Consider the following 20,299-nt stretch of genomic DNA (forward strand, 5'->3'; position numbering starts at 1 on the left):
TGGTATTTATCTGTAGCACCTTTGTATAGTGTGCTCTCCTTAGCTGCAGAAGACTTCTTCCATCTGAGGCATTTCAAGCACAGTGCCAAGGATCAGCACACTGTACGCCAGGGGATTGGTTGGCATGCCCATATTGCACCTTGGAGGCTGGTGGCATCTCCACACTGGGAGAATATAATTACTACCTGTCTACCCCTCTGCCAGGTTTGCAGGCTTGTATGAGGACATGGATCATAAATTGGTTAAATAACCCTTGTCAAATTACTTAAAGATCAACACTCCTTTATGGAGGCAATACAATTATGGGAAGGTGGGAGAGATTAATAGCTCTTTTATGTTGGGGCTTTTGCCTCCTATTAGTAGACTGGAGTTTAATCCCTCATGTGATGGCTTGTGGACTCCATCTTATGAAAGAAAAAACTAACATATGCAATGCCCAAGATCCCATTTATTACAGAGTTTAAAGGGACAGTAAAGTCAAAATTATACTTTCATGATTCAGATAGAGCATGCAATTTTAAACTTTTCCAATTTAGTTCTATTATCAAATTTGCTTTATTCTCTTTGTATCCTTTTTTGAAGTTTAAAGCTAGGTAGGCTGATAAAGGCTTAGAAGTGTGCACATGTCTTTAGCAATCTATGGTAGCAGAATTTTCAGCTATTTGTATAAACATTGCACACTCCTAAGCTCACCTATGATTACTTTTTAACAAACAATACCAAGTGGACTAATAGAAGTAAAATGGAAAGTTGTTTAAAGGTCATGCTCTATGTAATCCATGTAATAGGACAGTTTACTCCAGAATTGTTATTGTTTAAAAAGATAGATAATCCCTTTTATTAGCCATTCCCCAGTTTTGTATAACCAACACGGTTATAATAATATACTTTTTACCTCTGTAATTACCTTGTATCTAAGCCTCTGCAGACTGCCCCCTTATTTCAGGTCTTTTGACAGACTTGCATTTTAGCCAATCAGTGCCCTTTCAAAAGTAACTCCACTGGCTTGAGCACAATGTTATCTATATGACACACATGAACTAATGCCCTCTAGCTGTGGAAAACTATCAAATGCATTCAATACAAAGGTGGCCTTCAAGGACTTATAAATTAGCATATGAACATACCTTGGTTTAGCTTTCAACAAAGAATACCAAGAAACAAAGCAAATTTGATGATAAAAGTAAATTGGAAAGTTATTTAAAATGGCATGCCCTATCTGAATCATGAAAGTTTAATTTTGACTAAACTGTCACTTTAATTTTAATTTTTTTCATTATTCTCCCTTTAAGTTCCCAATCAAACGTTTAAAGAGAGATAATTATTTGAGGTAATAACTGCAAAAATAAACAACACAAACTAGTAAGCAAAAGTGCACATTTGCTTTATCATAAGGAAACTGTATAACGTTATTTTGTTAAACATGAGATTGAAATACTTACTGAAAAAGCTTGTGAGAGATTACCTCATCATTACTGGAAATTAAAAATCAAGGTTACATGAAAGGACAGCTATGATATATTCACTTCTTTGCTTGGATCAGCTTATTTTTGGAAATGTATTTTTATTGACAACTATAAGTTATCTTAAACATCAATAATGAAAGCCTTCAAGTTTTAAATATTTACAGTGCAACCACCATAACGTGATCATATTTTGTATAAAAAGATACGTTTGCATTTTACATTATTAGCACAGGAATTGGTATGAGTAGAAAGAGTGGAAGAAATGTAGATAATCCAGGTTACTGTGTGATGTATGTAATGTGTCTTTATGTATATGTGAATGGAACTAATATGTGTTGTGTGTAAAATAAATATAAAAGTATTTTTAAGATGTCTTAAAGGGACATGAACCCCAATTTTTTTTCTTTCATGATTCAGAAAGGGCATGGAAACAGCTTTCCAATTTATTTCTATTTTCTAATTTGCTTCATTCTCTTGATATAATTTGTTGAAAGGCATATCTAAATAGGCTTATTAGCTGGCTGATTGGTGGCTGCACATGGATGCCTCCTGTGAACGGCTCAAACATGTGCGTTGCTATTTCTTAAACAAAGGATATCTAAAGAATGAAGCAAATTAGACAATAGTAAAGTAAATTGGAATGTTTAAAATTGTATTCTCTATCTGAATCATTAAAGAAACATTTTGGGTTTTGTGCCCCTTTAAGTTCTCTCTCTGAAAACTGCCAAAGCCCCTAACCTGTGTCTAGCTCAGAGGAGTTGATCACAGGTTGCAACAAGTGTTTTTATTAGGACATCCAACTGATGTATAGCAACTTGCATCAAGATGTGATGAAGACTTCTCATAATTTAAAGTCACAGATGGGATGGGTTATGAACGCCGCCTGTCAAGTTTTTTACACAACTGAAAAATGGTATGTGAACCGACTAGAAACCAGGAGCTGATATCACTTTACCATACTGGGAGGAATGATCACAGATGGGAGGGCACATAGGGAGGCCAGTCATTATGCTGGAGGGCAGGTCCACCCCCCAGAGACTCCTATGCTCAGTGTAATTTTACATGACTAATACTTAGATTAGTTGAGTGCACAGTAATGATAGAAGACAGTAGTAATAGCACCAGGTAAAAAAACGAAATATTTTAGTTTAAATCTGTAACCATAAAAACTATAAAGCCTAACATTGCATAACTTAGTTATAAAGGATAGTTAAAGGGACAGTAAAGTCAAAATTAAACTTTTATGTTTCAAATAGAGCATGCCGTTTTAATCAACCTTCCAATTTACTTCTGTTGTCAAATTAGCTTTGTTCTCTTGGTATCTTTTATTAAAGAGTAAAACTAGGTAGGCTCATAAGAGCTCAGGAGTGTGCACGTGTCTTTAGTACTCTATGGCATCAGTGTTTTGCAGCATTATTTGTAGCTTTGTTATACAATGTTGCTAAACACTAAAGACACGTGCACACTCCTGAGCTCTTATGAGCCTACCTAGTTTTACTCTTCAATAAAAAATACCAAAAGAACAAAGCAAATTTGATAACAGAAGTAAATTGGAAAGTTGTTTAAAATTGTATGTGCTATTTAAATCATGAAAGTTTAATTTTGACTTTACTGTCTCTTTAACTATCCATTTAAACACGCTGACATTTTATTATTAAAACTAATACAGCAATATCAGTTTTACACTTTCTTCTGAGTTATAATGGCAACTCCGATTCAATTTTACTAAAATAATAATATTTTATATTTTAAATTGTAATCTTTTAAATAAAAAAAATGAAATATTCACTACAATGTGAACTTAAATTGTAGGGAGCGGTGCTATAATGCTAAATAATTGAAAATGTATTTTAAACCCCTAAAATAATTATAATATTATGGATTAAAAATATTTGACGTTCCATGCAATGCTTTAAAATTCCACTGCTTCCTGATCATAGGAAGGGACTCCTAGGGGCCTATTTACTAAAGGTCTTGCGGACCTGATCCGACAGTGCGGGCCGCCAGTAGGGAGGTGTCAATCAACCCGATCGTACTCGATCGGGTTGATTTCCGGCGATTCCTGTCCACCTCATCAGAGCAGGTGGACAGGGTTATGGAGCAGCGGTCTTTAGACCGCTGCTTCATAACACGGGCCCACAAGCTCCATTCGGAGCTTGATAAATGGGCCCCCTAGTATCAGTGATGGCAAGCTCTAGTTAATTAAATGTTCTATGTAAAGGATCTGCAGATACCAACAGCAGTAATATAAGATTCCCTATCTTATATTGACATATCTATATTGCATTATTATTATTATTATTATTATTAATAATAATAATAATAATAATAATAATAATAATAAAATATCTGTCATCTGTAACAAATGTAACATTACAAATATGTATCACAGACCTCACAACATTTCCTGAACATCAGGGACTGGGAGGCTGAAGGCTGAGTAGGTGAGCCTAAGGTTGGAGACTTTAAATACATGGTCAAGACATGACCCATTGTGCTGTCAATGCCTGTCTATGGGGATTTCATGACTATGTGCTCGATTTTATGCATCTTTTAGTAATGGGTGTGGCTGGAACACCTGAACCCAATTATTATTATTAGCTTGTCCAATCCACTTTTATCCTAAAATAAGGAGGTGGCAGTCTAAGTGAACATAAACCATTTTAAAATCACTTTCTCTTCAGCTTCTGATCATTGCAGTGGTGTGTGTCTCTGTTATCTTGCTGTGCTGTTTCTTTAATTAAAAAAAAACTTTGTGTGCCAAATCAGATTTTTTTTCACTGGTCTCCGGCCTTTTTTGGAGGGGTGTTGGAGAGGTTTAATTTAAACCTGTTTGAATAATCCATTTTTTTTCTTGCAGTGAGTACATCACACTGGCTGCACATTTATATTGCAGTAGGAGTATTGCTGGAACTGGTATGTCTCCTAACTTGTTTAGGGGGGATTTTCATAAATTTAACACTTTGTGTGCAGACATATTGTAGCATGATATACCCATCATCCAAATGAAACCATATTTTTTATTGTGGTGGAGGCACTTTGGGTACCTGGGGGGTTTGCTACAGGCCCTCTACAGCACCATAGTAGTTACGTAGCATACCCTTTCCTTTGAGTGTAAAATATATAGCAACTATTATTAATAACAATCATTCTCAGTGGCTGGCTGTGTTGCACACATCGCACGTTTCTTGACTATAATGTCACAAGTATACATATATCTTGGTTTGGTGTACCCATCACCTAATTGAAACCATATTTGTTATTGCAGTGGGGGCACCATAATAACCTAGCAGTTTGCCACAGGCGCTTTAAAGCACCATAGTAGTTACGTAGCATACCTTCTCTTTTGGGTGTAAAATATATAAAAACTATAATTAATAACAATCCTTTCTCAGTAGCTGGGTGTGTTGCACACAGAGCACGTCTGCTGCCTTAACTGTCACTAGTATATTATCAGTATTACAAATATTGTAGTACACTGCACCCTTTATCTAATTGAAACAATATTTATTATTGGAATTGGGGCACCGTGGGTACCTGGCAGTTTTTTACAGGTTCTCTACAGCAACATAGTAGTTATGTAGTATACAGAGTGTAAAATATATAACAACAGCAATAATTAATAAAAATCTCAGTGACTGGCTATATTGCACACACAGAGCAAATAAGATGCCTATACTGTGACTAGTATACTATCAGTTAACATATATCGTTGTACGGAGTGCCCTTCATTTGATTGAAATCATATTTTGTATTGCAGTGAGGGCACCGTGGGTAGTATGCTGTACACTCATCTAATTGAAATCAAATTTGTTATTGCAGTGGGGGCACCAACCAAAAGTATATTTTTACATTAATCTTTAATAAAATTGTTAGTGGGTCAAGATATACTGTTTCTGGCTGCCACCACAACGACCATTGGTACCAGAACCATCACCAGTGCAGAGTCAAATATAATTTTCAAGGCCACTGTCTGCTCCTCTGGCTCAAGTGAGGAGCAGCAGCAGTAGCAGCAGGGTTATCTTCAGCATCTGCTGTAGCATGTCCACCAGGAGTAGGAGATATGCAAGGCCCAGTGCTACCATGACTAGTAGCAGCATTAGTAGCAGTAAGGGTTGTCTAAGCCCACCCAGAAAACAAAAGTGGACAGTGAGGGTAACTGAAGGTATAGGTGCTGAATTGACATAGTATGACTCCAAGCTTAGTAGTAGGATTGGGAGAGGATCTGAGGTTACCAACAGTTTCATGTCGCTCAAATGTGGGGGACCACTTTGTTAGCATCTGAGATGGCCACTTTGCTAAGTGCAAATTGTGTGGCAAAGACATTAGCAGAGGGAGAGTGTTGGGTCATCTTCACCAACTCTGGGATGAATCAACATCCACAATGCTGAGTTATTGATTGAAGAAGCCATCAACTCCACCTTCTAGGAGCAGTGCTACCTGCAGTTATCAGGACAGGGGACACGGTATTAATGTCAGTAAGCAGAGTCAGTTACCACCTTCAACATCACAACAACATGTCTTCAACTCTAGAGGATTTTGGGGGGTTTTGCTGTATCCTCCTCCCTTGGAGGTGTATTTTTGAGGTTTATATACATTGGTGCCTACCTAATTCAGTAAGTCACTGCTCATGCTTCTGCCTTTCCTGCATCATGGCGGTCATCATCCATTAATGCCATGTCCTCTGGAAACTGCTGGCCACTATGTCCAAGGGGCTCTAGGCTCACGTTTGTCCCCCATTTCCCTTAGAGGTGTATTTTTGAGGTTTATGTACTGTGAGGCCTAACTAGTCCTGTAAGTCTGCTGCCTGCTGCTGTCCCTACACCTGCTCCAGCCCTTCCTTCTCCAAGGTGGTCATCATTCATCAATGCCAAATCCTCAGGGAACTGCTTACCGTTGTGTCCAAGGGGCATTATGCATGTGTTTGTCCCGCTCCCTTGGAGGTGTATTTTTGAGGTTTATGTACTGTGAGGCCTACCTAGTTCAGTAATCCTGTTGCTGCCCTTCCTGCTCAGTGGTCATTCATGGTGGTCATCCATCAATGTCTAATCTTTAGGGAACTGTTGGCCACTGTGTCCAAGGGACTCTATGCATGTGTTTGTCCTCCTCCTCCCTTGTACTTTGAGGCCTACCTAGTTCAGTAGTTCTACTGCTTCTCCTGCTCCTGTCTTTCCTGCTCTGTGGTTGACAAACTGCTGGATGCTGTGTCCACGGGTCTCTGAGCACGTGTTTGTCCTCCTCTTTTGGAGGTGTATTTTTGAGGTTTATATATTGTAATCAGAAGCCTACCTAGTTCAGTATCTGTTGCCTTCTGGTGCCTCCTCTCCTGCCCTTGCCCTTCTCTAAATATTTTCTCCAAGGATAACTAACTACAAACTTTTTATAGAGCAGGTGTGTGAGAAATGTAAGTACATTAGCATGAGAGATTTGAAAGAATGAGAGAAAATTTGTACAAAAAGTTTATATTTTTGGGAAGTGAAAGGTTTGAAAGGGGGAGACAGTTTTCATTTCAATTTATTATTTGAATTCTCTTTGTAAAAAGTGTTCTAGTTCCTGTATGTTCTTGTGTTCCAGTTAGGACTGAATCCCAGCAGTGTAATTTTGTTGCTGAAAGTAATGTTTTGTGGGCTTCCCATAGGTGTTAATGCAATTTAATTAAATTAGTTTTGAACAAATCTTGTATCCAAATTTTGAGATGAACCAAACATGACCACAAACAAAGTTTTGACAATATTCATCAACACTTGTGCGATCAGACCTATCAAACGGTATGGTGGGCCATCATCCAGATTTCATGCTGTAGAATGTAGCTCTTGGATTATTTGATAATCTATCATCATTGTCATCTGTGGCAGCCCAAGATTATTGAGGTTTGAAGTTCAACTTCCTATATATTTATTATTTGGCAATGATGTTAGTTTACTAGTCTACATGGATAAACCTTTTTGAACAAAAAGACTGTAATGGAGCAATGTGAAATAATCATTCAATGCAGATACAAGTATTTGTATATAATAATAAACAGCGATGTTAAATAAGGGTTGTGAGTATAAATTTCTTCCAGCTTATTCTCCAAAAATAAAAGAAATTTATTCTACAATTTCCAAAGATCAGTCTTAAAATGTTCTAAGAAAAACTATTTATTTCATCAACATTTCTTCATACAGATCATTTTGTACACAGTTTGAAAATTGGTATTAATAATTATACATTTTTCAACATACAGTGTGCCTATTTTTCAACATCATGCTTGTTAAATACCCTATAAAGAGAAGAACATTTCATATAAAAAGTATTTAATATACACATTTTATCCAAAATGTTAAGCTAATGGTTTAAAGTTCCATCAATATCTTAAAGACCTCTTATTGTAACAAAATAATGCTACAATAATGTGTGGTGGAAGAGTTCCCTGCAATCTACTTACAATTAAAAAGATAGTTTAGTCAAAATAATTTTTAATTGATTCAGATAGGGAATGCAATTTTAAACAACTTTTCAATTTACTTTTCTCATCAAATGTTCTTTGTTTTCATGGTATTCTTCATTGAATACTAAATCTAGGTAGGCTCATAAACTGATTTCTATACTATTGAAGTCTGCCTCTTATTTCAGTGCATTTTTGACAGTTTTTCCACAGTTACACAGCTCTAGTTCATGTGGGCCATATAGATAACAGTATGCTCACTCCTGTGGAGTTATTTATGAATCAGCACTGATAGCTAAAATGCAAAAATTGGGAATGGGTAATAAAGGCATTATGTATCTTTTAAACAATAACAGTTTTCAAGTAGACTATCCCTTTAAATGTGATGGCTCTCTATTTACTTGTATCATTAAATTAGCTTTGCTCTCTTGGTAGTCTTTGTTGAAAGCTAATTCTAGGTAGTTTCATACACTTATTTCTAAGCCCTTTAAGACTGCCTCTTATCTAAGTGCATTTTGACAAATTTTCACAGTTACACGGCTCTAGGTCATGTGTGCCATATAGATAGCATTTTGCTCACTCCCGTGGAGTTATTTATGAATTAGCACTGATATGCTAAAATGCAAAACCGGGGAATGGGTAATATAGGGAATATCTATCTTTTTAAACAATTTTATTTTTCAAGTAGACTGTCTCTTTAAATGTGATGTCTCTCTATAAAAAGCAGCTTCTTACATGCACTGTTAAATTATTTTTCTTAAAAGGGACAGTCAACTAAAAATTGTTTATTGTTTAAAAAGATAGATAATCCTAGCCAGGAGTTAATATCAAATGACCAAGTGGGATTTATCCCTGGTAGAGATGACAGGGACAATACTGTCAAAGTACTTCAGCTAATAACCCACGCTAGGGTGTCGGGAATTCCCTCTGTCTTGTTCTCGACTGACACGGAGAAGGCCTGCGGCAGAGTTGATTGGCTTTTCCTGCGTCGGGCGATGGAGATGATGGGATTTAATCAATTATTTTTAAATATGACATTTGCACTTTATTCAAATTTAAACGCCAAAAGAAACGGCACCCTGTCGGATTCCTGTCTTATAAGTAACGGTATGAGACAGGGTTGCCCACTCTCACCTCTCCTATTTGCCTTGTGTGAATAGAGATACTAGCCCAAAAAATTTGATCAAACAATAACATCACAGGAATAAAAGTAGGAGACAGGGAATACAAACAAGCTCTCTATGTGAACGATATTCTCTTTATTTTGACAAAAGCAGAATCCTTGGTCCCTGAACTTGTAAACGAACTGCAAGCATACAGTAAAGTCTCAAAATTTCTTTTGAACCTGACAAAATCTGAACTTCTTAACATAAATTTGTATCCCCAAAATATACAACATTTCCACAATGACTTACATATCAAAATCGGAAAAGATAAACTTAAATATTTAGGCATAAATCTTACACCAGACCCCACAGACCAATTCAATCATAACTGCATACCTCTCAAAGAGGATATTTCCAGAGACCTCTCCTCCTGGAAGAACAAACCTCTATCCTGGTTAGGAAAAATAGGTGTCATTAAAATGAGCGTACTACCACACATTCTTTATGTCCTACAAACTGTATCTATTCTGCTACCCACAAGCTACCTCCCTCAATTACAAAAATTGATTGAACAGTTTATATGGGCAGATAAAATACCTAGAATCCCTAAGAAAACTATGTATCTGCCCAGAGATGGGGGGGTTGGGAGTCCCGTATTTAATTGTGTATAGAAAAGCCATACTTTTGCAGAGACTAGTCGAGTGATCACACATTACTTCTCAGAAAGTCTCAGTCCAACCAGACAGACAAATATTTAAACTCAACAATATTAGCACTTTGGCATGGATATCTCCCCAAAAAAGACCAATATTATTAGTTAAATACACCATGATATCAGAGGTCCTGACAGCTTGGGATAAAATGATACCTCTTGGCTTCACTATCACCAACTCATTCACTTTGTATCACATCACAAACATAAGAAATAACTAAATAGGGAACTCACTCCATTTGTAAAACTATGCACTGAGAAAAATACACCAAGACACCTTATTTCAACTCTATATAATATTATTCTTATCCCAGATGCATCTACCCTACCGACATACACATATCAATGGAATAGGGAGCTAGAGACAGAAATAGACCATGACACATAGATGAGATCCTTTAATATGATGAAGCACTCTTTGGTTTCAGATACTATACAGGAATCACATGTCAAACTTCAATATAGGTGGTATTTAACACAGATAAGACTACACAAGATATACCCTTCCCTGAGCGCAACATGTTGTAGAGGTTGCGAAGAAAAGGGTTCCCTTCTTCACATTTGGTGGCATTTTCCAAAACTAGAAACTACTATACCCAATACTCCCGATATAGTACTATTTTAATCACTACCCAAGCTCCAAATAGAGGCACAACAAGCCCTTCTACTAGTTATGATCACAGGTGCTAAAAAAACTAATACCCAAAAATTGGAAGTCACTTCACCCGCTGTCACAAATATCTCAGGATTCAGCTGCTAAGGAGTTAACTTTGTGTAGCTTGCACTCAAAACAGTTATTTGTTTTCAAGAAGAATTGTGTTTGTATTTTCTTTGAAGTGCCAGAACCCTCTAACTAGCCACCAAATGCTAGTGTGTATGCATTGAGTCATAAAATCACTGAAGCTCTTAGTCACAGAGATACACAGGATAAAGTTTATGGCTTAAGCTGTCAATAGAATGCATGATGCAAAACAGGCCCTTCATTACAAAAACTGACCAGGTCACTGACAGGACATTGGTATATTATGTACATATGTGGGTTAAAAGTGTTATAACCTTAACGGCAGGTAAATATGACAACCTATGGCATATTTGATATCAAACTGGTTCTCCCAATAAAACTAAGAGGTTCTAAATATGTAAATATAGAAATTTCTTACCTAGCAGGAATGATAATGGATTGTATAAATTCAGGCAAGAAATTTAGTCTATTGAAGGTTGTAAAGACAGTGGGGTTTCTTAGCCCGCCCAGGAGGGTGTGGTTAAGCAACATGATCTCTGAGAAGTAGGTTTAAGAATCTTATTTTTTAACAATAAGATTGTCATTCTTACAAGGGGAGCTGCTGTACAGAAGTAAGGAGCCATCATTTTCTTGCCATTCCCCTGGCGCAGATCTTGAAGCTAGTAAAGTATTCAATTCTGTTTTTCTCCTTTTTATTTTAAAACACTGTTTGCGTGTGTAATTTTATTTGTAACAACTTTTTATTATTAATGCATTGTGCATAATATTTTTGGCATAATAAATAATTCCTTTATTAAGTTTGGCCTTTGTCTAATAATTGAACCACTTTACTGAAAGAGACTGGAATATTAGAACTGTATAATTTTAGGTTATTTTCTGCTAAATTGTATTTCTAGAGTTAATGTGTAAAGTCTGGGGTTTTCCTTAAGATTTTCCCTTTAATAAATTTTAAGTGGTGGCAGCATTTGAGCCAAAGGTGACAGAAAAGGGGGCTGAAAACCCTTTCTGTGCCAAATAAGTGACTGGTGCAGGGTTGGATAACCTTGGTTCGTCACACCCGCCAATACTATCTGACTGGTACTCACAGGTAATTGACATTCTGCTCTTAGAAAGGTACCACTACCTAAAAACGCACAGACTAGACATACATGAAATTATACTAGCTATATGGAATAAAAATCTGTAATTCCACACATCATTTATGTGTCTAAAGACAAAGTCATTTTTATTTTTTATTTTTTATTATTATTACAGCTGGAAAAGGATGTATGTTAAAATAAGAGTTAGAGAAATGTTTTTTGTTTTCTTAAAAAACTTATTAACTATTCTTATGAAAAATGTATAATCCAAAGGAAGGACACAAAAGATAAACAACTCGGATATAGAACTCTTCACCTTAAGAAATCAAGTGATCCTGGACTGCAAGCCTGGAAGTAATAATAAAACAAATTAGTCAAAAATAATGTTACACAATAGACTTGTATTGATCATAATGTAATGACTAATCGTACTTTGAATATTTGTAACCTTGAATATACACCAATAAAGCTTTTAAAAAAAATAAATTAAAAAAAAGATAGATAATCCCTTTATTACCCATTCCTCAGTTTTGCACAGCCAACATGGTTATATTAATATACTTTTTTAACCTCTGTGATTACCTTTTATCTAAGGGGCATATTTATCAATGTGCAAGCGCTGTCAGCATTTATCATTGCACCAGCAGTTCTTGTGTACTGCTGGTGCAATGCCGCCCCCTGCAGATTCCCGGCCAATTGGCTGCTAGCAGGGGGTGTCAATCAACCCGATCCTATTCGATTGGGTTGATTTCAGTCTGCCGCCTCAGAGCAGGCAGACAAGTTAATGAGCAGCGGTCTTCAGGAGCTTGATAAATATGCCCCTAAGCCTCTTTTGACAGCCCCCTGATCACATTACTTTTTATTTATTATCTATTGACTTGCATTATAGCTGTGTTGTGCAGAACCCACGTGCGTGAGCACAATTTTATCTATATGGCCCACATGAACTAGCAGTCTGTTGTGAAAAGCAAATAAAAAATCATGTGATTAAGAGGTTGTCTATAGTGGCTTAGAAACAGGCAGAAATTTAGAGGTTTGAATGTTATAAAGTATATTATTATAACAATGTTGATTGTGCAAAGATGGGGAATGAGTAGTAAAGTTTATCTTTCTCTATCTTTTTAAACAATAACAATTTTAGTGTTGACTGTCCCATTAAGGCAAATATAAATTAAAATGTAATATTATTTATTTAAAAGTTCTACATATAATAATGAAAGAAAGAAAGAAAGAAAGAAAGAAAGAAAGAAAGAAAGAAAAAAAGAAAGAAAAAAAGAAAGAAAGAATGATCATATATATTCTAATTCCTTCAGGACCAGTGTACTACTGGAAATTTACAGCCCTGATTAAAACTGTAAATCCAGGACTAATGTCTTAACGGGATTTAAAAGTGACACATTTCCCCCTCTTAGCCAATAGCTTACTAGCGATACGGCATAATGCCAATCGACTAGCATGGCTATTGGCTAAGAGGTTGAAACACCTCATTGAAAAAATAGCGTTTTGCCGTGGGTGGCCAGAGGCGCTAAGCTCGGCATAAACTTGCTGGAAAAATAAAGGTACTTTCAAAATGAAGTTCTTTATACTTTATGACTGAAGTCCCCTTTATTTATAGCACTGTAAATCTATTGTTTCAAAAATGCTAGGATTTACCATCACTTTATATGAAATGTCTTTTAATGACTAAATGCTTATAGTTTTATTTACTTTATTATCCATGTAAAATGCTGTAGTTTATGAGTAATTGTGTGTTTTTGAAATTAGTTACAACCTTTGAAATAGATTGAATGTGTACAGTGCACACATATATTGGAGATGTTTTAAATCAATGCATAACTTATTGCTTTTGGGAAGTCTGAATCCATTAGTGAACTCAACTGATAGGTCAAGAAAAGTAATAGCTAAATTAATATTTCATCAATTTTATTAAAACTTGCAAATGGGAGTCAACTAATTCAACGAAAAAGTTTTATTAAACATGAGGTCATTTATTCCATGGATTTCATTTATACTTTTGTACAAAGTGATTTTTTTTCTTCTCTTAAAATGCATCACAGAACGTATTTTTAATGGGTCTCTATTGTATAATAAAAGAATACAAAAAATCAAAGCCTAAAGATAACTCAATTAACTTAAAAATGTGCTCTTATTTCTTATTTACTTTAATAATCAAATGAACAATGAAATTTAATTCATTTTGATGAAAATACTTTTATTTTTCTATTTAACATTTACGAATCAACAGAAGAACAAGATAAAAATAAACTTAAATTCAAAATAGTGAAGATGACTAAGACTGATACTGAATTAAAAAAGGGAACATTAGAAGTAAAAAAAAAAAAAAACTTGGAGAATTCTTTTCTTTTACTTCTCCAGTACCCGGAATTTTAGAGAAAAACTTGACCAAAGAATTTTTAGCATTTTTACTATCACTCAGTTTAAACAGAAATAGAGCCTTTGCTTATTTTTATTTACTTTTGAAAACTATGTATATTTTTAAATTAGACAAACAAAGGTATTGATCTAGGCCAATTTTTGGTATATTCCATGCCACTATTTGGTTGCCAAATACAATCAAATATTTAAAAAAAATAAAGTTAACTTTTATGCAACCGTAGTCATTTGACAAGTGGCTGTAAAAACTTCTCTGAGTTCCCCTTTGTTTAGAAAAAGAACATGCATGGCTTTGCCATTGTTTTTTTTAGCAATTAGAATGCTGCTAATTGCAGATGTGAACCAAACTTCTGAAATTCCTGACAGTGAATGGAGTTAATCATTTAGCTTGTAAGGTTAATTGTTTCTGTAGTTTAGAGATTATCCTCCCACCTGTCACCTCCCAACCCCGGAACCCTACCTGATCCCTCCCAAACAGTTCTCTTCCCTCATCCCCCTACTGGTCACCACCATCTTAGGTACAGGCAGACAGTCTGCCAGTATGCAGTTTAGGGATTTTAAAAATTAATATTTATTTATTTCTGTAGTATAAGGGTCCTTCCTCACCCTCTTACCTCCCTGATTCCCCCACTGTTTGTCACCATATTTTTAATTGGCAGCTAGTTTGCCAGTATCAAATTATTCATTTTTTTAGCATTCTTATATTAATTGTATTATTTCCTTTTTTTCTGTAGTGTAGCCCCCCCCCTCCACCTCTACTTTTCCCACATCCAAGCAATTAAAGTTTTGTCCTACCTCCCCCTTCAAACATTTATTGTTGTAGTTTAGGTCCCCATCCCTCCCTCTCCTCTGCTTATTTCCTTTTCTATAGTGTAGGGAACCCCGCCCCTTGGGCCTTCCTCACCCTTCTTTCTTCTGTCCCACCGTTCCCACTCTGCACCGATGAATCTTTATTACAGAGTGTGACACAGAAAGTGTCACTCTTTGCAACAATCCGGTGATCTGGCTTCATATGGTTACGGAGTACAATCAGTTCTCCCTTGCAATGTGAAGGTAGAGACCTTCTGCCCCCAGCTGCAGTCTCCACTGTCTAAGCTGATTGTGGGAACCATAGGATATGCTACAGTGTTGTTCATAGGGAGTACATTTGATAATAGAGGAAAATTAGAAAGATTTTTTTTAAAAAAAAGGATTTTTACCCTGAACTGGAAAGTGCAGATAGGTAATCCTAAAATCATAGTCGCCAACAGTACCTGATTTCCAGGGCCAGTCCCTGGATTTTGTTGTATGTCCCTGGATTTTGTTGTATGTCCCTGGATTTTGTTGTATGTCCCTGGATTTTTTTTGTCCATGGAAATGTCCCCTCTAGTAGATTTGGAAGGCTGTAGCTAAGCTGGGGCACGTGTGGCACAAGTTAATGTAAATGAGCTGCCAATGAGGTGGTCATGCAGCAAGTACTTTGTTTGATCTCTCAGAGCAGGTCTAAGCAGTATTGTTAATATTATTGAAAGGGTTTACACATTATTTGTCTGAATAATTTTGATGCTGTGTTGTAAAAATAACCATATGTCCAGACTGTGTTCCAGAGACTGGTATTGTCCATATCATGGGGTAGGTGTAAGAACTTGTTATTGTATTCTCTGTATAATAAGTTTTTGAAAAGTCTAAATTATACTACTAATATCAAATGGGTATGTTTGAACTGAGTGGGCAGTGCAGTTGGACAGTAAATAGGCAATACTTTGGTAACCTGCTTTCGTGCTCTGCTGCAAAGTATCCCTGTTTTTTTTTTTTTTTAAATGTTGGCAACTATGTAATAGCCCTAGTCTAAATTGTGCTACTATAGATGTATGTAAAAGAATGGGGTATTTGGGGGCTGTACACTATTTTATTGTGTGAAAGCACTGTCTGCAAGGTGCTTCATTTTATTACTTCTTTTCCAAGTCAAAAATAAACTAACATAAGTTTTTGAGGTGGCTTATTTTTTTCAGATTAATTTGAATAAAGCTGCCAAATTCTCCCTATATGCTAAATCACTTGAAAGTGATGAATCATAACTGCGTCACAAAGCTGACAAGAAAAGATCACATGAATATTTCTATGAAAAAGGAAGATATTTTACGTCAAGCTGAATGTAACTTGTGAGCCAATGACAAGAAGCATTGGTGCAAATAATCTATGTCATTAAATAAAGATGATCAAGAAGTATTACATGATTTATTATCTCTTTTAGATGAATCACAAGGGTCCAATGTGACAGAAACAAATTGGAGACAGGTACTAAAGAGAAAGTCTATATTTGTTCCCCATAGCTCAAAATCTACCCAAATTGCTACAATTCTTAATATAGTCTGTGAAGATATATTAAGAATGGATACTACAATTGCTAAATACAATCTAAGATTTAATGAAAGGAAGGCCTTTCTGAAATACAGATTTGGGAGTATGTTTTAATTAAGCAATGTGATAATGGGGGGAATATTGTCATATGGCCCTTAGATATATACATTGAAGAGGCACAAAAACAAATACTACAGGAGATTACTCTCTGACCCTACAAGTGATTTCTGTGTCAAATATAAAAATCTTATCTCAAATATTTTTTATTAGGGATAATAGACACGCAAGAAAAGAACTCCCTGGACATATCAAAACCTATGGTAACCACTCTGTAGTTTTTACCAAAAATCCATAAGAACCAGTCCAACCCTCCAGGTCGCCCTATAGTATCTCTGGTTAACAATTGCTATATGAAAATTCTAGCAAGTACTTAGACGCAGGTCTGAGACATCATGTAACTAAATTACAGTCCCACATAAAAGATACTATGCACATACCAAACAAACTAAATATAACGGTTCAAGAGAACACATACTTAGTAACCTGTGATGTTGAGTCTCTATATACCAGCATTAAGATAGAATATGGGTGTATGTCTGCAACATATTGTCTTGAACAAAAAATACTAATGAAGCAAGAATTTTTAATAACATTATTGAAATATGTTCTCAGTCATACTTTTTTCAGCTTTGATAATAAAATTCTTTTTACAAACCTGTGGGACAGCAATTGGGATGACATGCTAAAATATCATAAATGTATCTCTTTATGGGCACGTTACATTGATGATATTATAAAACTATGGTGAGGCCCTATTGAGAATTGGATGAATTAATTAATGAACTAAATAGCAATGAAATGGGTTTATTTGTATCCCATAAATGGAGTAAAAACAGAGTTGATTTTTGGATATATCTATTGTTAAAAAAAAAAAAGATAAATCTCTGGTCACAGAGTTATAGAGAAAATCTACATCAACTAATAATGTTAAACATGCCACTAGTGCTCATGCCCCATAAGTTACTAAGAACATACTCACAAGGGAATATTTGAGAATAAAAAGAAACTGTTTCACAATACATGGTTTTAGAAAGGCAGCAAAGGATCTCTAAAGAAGCTTCATAGGGGCCGATTTATTATGATGCGAGTAGACATGATCTGCTGTTCCACAATACATGGTTTAAGAAAGGCAGCAAATGATCTCCAAAGAAGATTCATAGGGGCCGATTTATTATGATGCGGGTAGACATGATCTGCTGTAGCGGATCATGTCCACCTGACATTGCACAAGCATTTCTAGCCGCTAGCAGGGGGTGTCAATCATCTCGATTGTATCTGATCGGTATGATTGCTGCCTGACGCCTCAGATGTGGCAGACAAGTTAAGGAGCAGCGGTCTTAAGACCTGAAACTACGGGGGGTAGATTGCAAAATCTGCTGCTTGTTAAATCTACCTCATAGAGAGAGGATACTCTCAGAACGATTGATCCAAAGATATATTTTAGAGTCCTGAACACCAATAGGAAAACCTTATTGGTCCCTAAAGCTAAACCTAATGAGATGGAAAATTTAAGATTTATCTCCACATATAATGATCAATCCCATAGAGTCAGACAGATTTTTCAAAGAAATGGTATATACTACAATTAGATAACTTCCATAGGAAAATCTAAGACTTTTATGGAGGGCTAGAAATTTTAAAGACTCAGTAGTTAATAGTCATTTTGATCATTTGCAAAAAGAAAACAATTGTTCAAAGGATCCCTGACATGTGGGTCATGTTCCATCTGCCAATTTATAGTAAAAAAAACCCCTGAAAATATTGACCGTTTTGGAAAAAAACACCTATATAAAGGTTACATAAACTGTAAAACCAAGAATGTAATCTACTGTAGTAGCTGTGATTGTCAAATGTATTACATATTATGTCCACACATACTCTAGCTGTAAGGATTACAAAATACTTAAGCAATATCCATAATGCCAAGAAGGATTTAGACAAAGTTAAACAAAAACAGTGGCCAGACATTTCCTGACACATCACAATACAAATACAAAAACTTTAAAATGCTAGGGATTAGACTAAATTAAATGTGGAATCAGAGGGGGAGGAGAGTTAAACAAAGTATAACTTTCTCATGTACAGTGTTTTCCCACAGGGAATGAATAAAAATAATAATTACTGGGTTTTATCCTGAATTGTGGTTATCTGTAGTTATCCCTTTTTTAATATGTACATATATAAGTACATTTGTAAAATTAAGATATGATCAATGTCTAAAGAATATTTAGAAGTGTTTAGAAAAGGTGAGCTGAATATCCATACAATAGATAATACCTTTGAGTAACTGAGACATTCTAAAAAGAAGGGGAAGTGAAACTGGATTTAACAATCTTTAATAATGTTAAATAAGAAGTAACATATTATGTGTGACAATACCTTAGTTTAATATATCAAAGGCATTATATAGTAGGCATTGATACTATTGGTCTGTAAGTATCACATGACCATGCATGTGTCCCCAATCAGGTAATCTACTGATCTGTAGAATAGTTGACTTTCTCCTTTTAAAAATGAATGTGGTATTGATATTGCTCTAAATCGGTCATGTGATCGAGAGTATAACAAAGTGTGGATTGGGAGGTTTTTAACCTATCAAATAAGAGGATATTTTACTATCACGTAGTCCCCTTTCAGGTAGTCGGACCACTTACCAATTAGAAATGGAGCAGCAAAAGCAAATAGATTCCGATTGGCAGCTGTAATATTTTAAATATGACCAGTGCAAACAGAGTTTTATTACAATATTTCAATAATCAAAGGACCAGTAAATACAGTAGATTTGCATAATCGGCAAATGCATGACAAAAAGACAATGCAATAGCACTTAGTCTGAAATTCAAATGGGTAGTAGATTTTTTTCTGACAAATGTCAAAGTTATGTCTATTTCCACTACTTTTGTATCATGTGAAAGCTATCAGCCAATCACAAATGCATATACATATATTCTGTGAATTCTTGCACATCCTCAGAAGCTGGTGACTCAAAAAGTGTAAATATAAAAAGACTGTGCACATTTTGTAAATTAAGTAAATCAAAAAGTTGTTTAAAATGACGTGCTCTATCTGAATCATGAAAAATTAAGGCTTGACAAAGGACTGTATACGGGCCAAAACGAATAGCTCCTTTTTTTCTTTAATGATTTATGTTCTTTTTAGGTTAGCCTGTGTAAGCGAGCACCCCCAACTGATGCTGAGGTATCCGTTATAGGCCAGGAATACCAAGGTGTGCTTACAATATTCACAGGCTTTTTGTGTCGCATTCTCCTTAACTTTTTAATTTTGTAATTTTTTTTTTTAAACAAGCTTTATTGTAATAATTTGTACAATACATCAAGGCAGAAAAAACACATAATAATCAATTTAACAAACTGCATAGTCTATGTAGTATCCCTGCTGTATCATACGGCTTAAGTTCTTGGTTAGTCCAAAAATACAAAGGAGAATTACATTTTAAGGTGGGGTTGTAGGCCCAACAACTTGAGCTTGTTATATATCAATTTTACATTTTATCACCAACGCAATACTGGTATTGCCATAGCGGATAGAGGTAAAGTAAAGCAGGGGAGTGAGTGGAAGGATAAGAGAGGGGGAGAGTGAAGAAAGGGCTGAGAGGGGGATAAGAAAAGGAAAAAAAAGGGGGGGAAGAGGCATAGGGGAGTCGGAGACTTTAGTACATTAGGCCCTAGATGTTAGTTTACAGGGTCAAAGGCCCTTTCCCTCCCATGTAAGTTGCATAATTTTGTGAGTTATAATTTTCCCAATTTTCCTGTAGTGAAAGCGTTCCAGTCTGAGCAAGTCCCCAACCCTGGCCTTTCATTTTTGCAAAGTAGGTGCATGTGTCATCTTCCAAAGATTGGGTATAAGCCCCTTGGCTGCATTTTGTATAATTTTGAGATGAGATGTTTTGGGGGTTGGCTTGCTACACATAGATTTTCAAAGGGCGTTTTTTGTCTGTTGTAGTGAGTTTTGC

Source organism: Bombina bombina, chromosome 4 (assembly GCF_027579735.1).
Source record: "Bombina bombina isolate aBomBom1 chromosome 4, aBomBom1.pri, whole genome shotgun sequence".
NCBI classification, from domain to species: domain Eukaryota; kingdom Metazoa; phylum Chordata; class Amphibia; order Anura; family Bombinatoridae; genus Bombina; species Bombina bombina.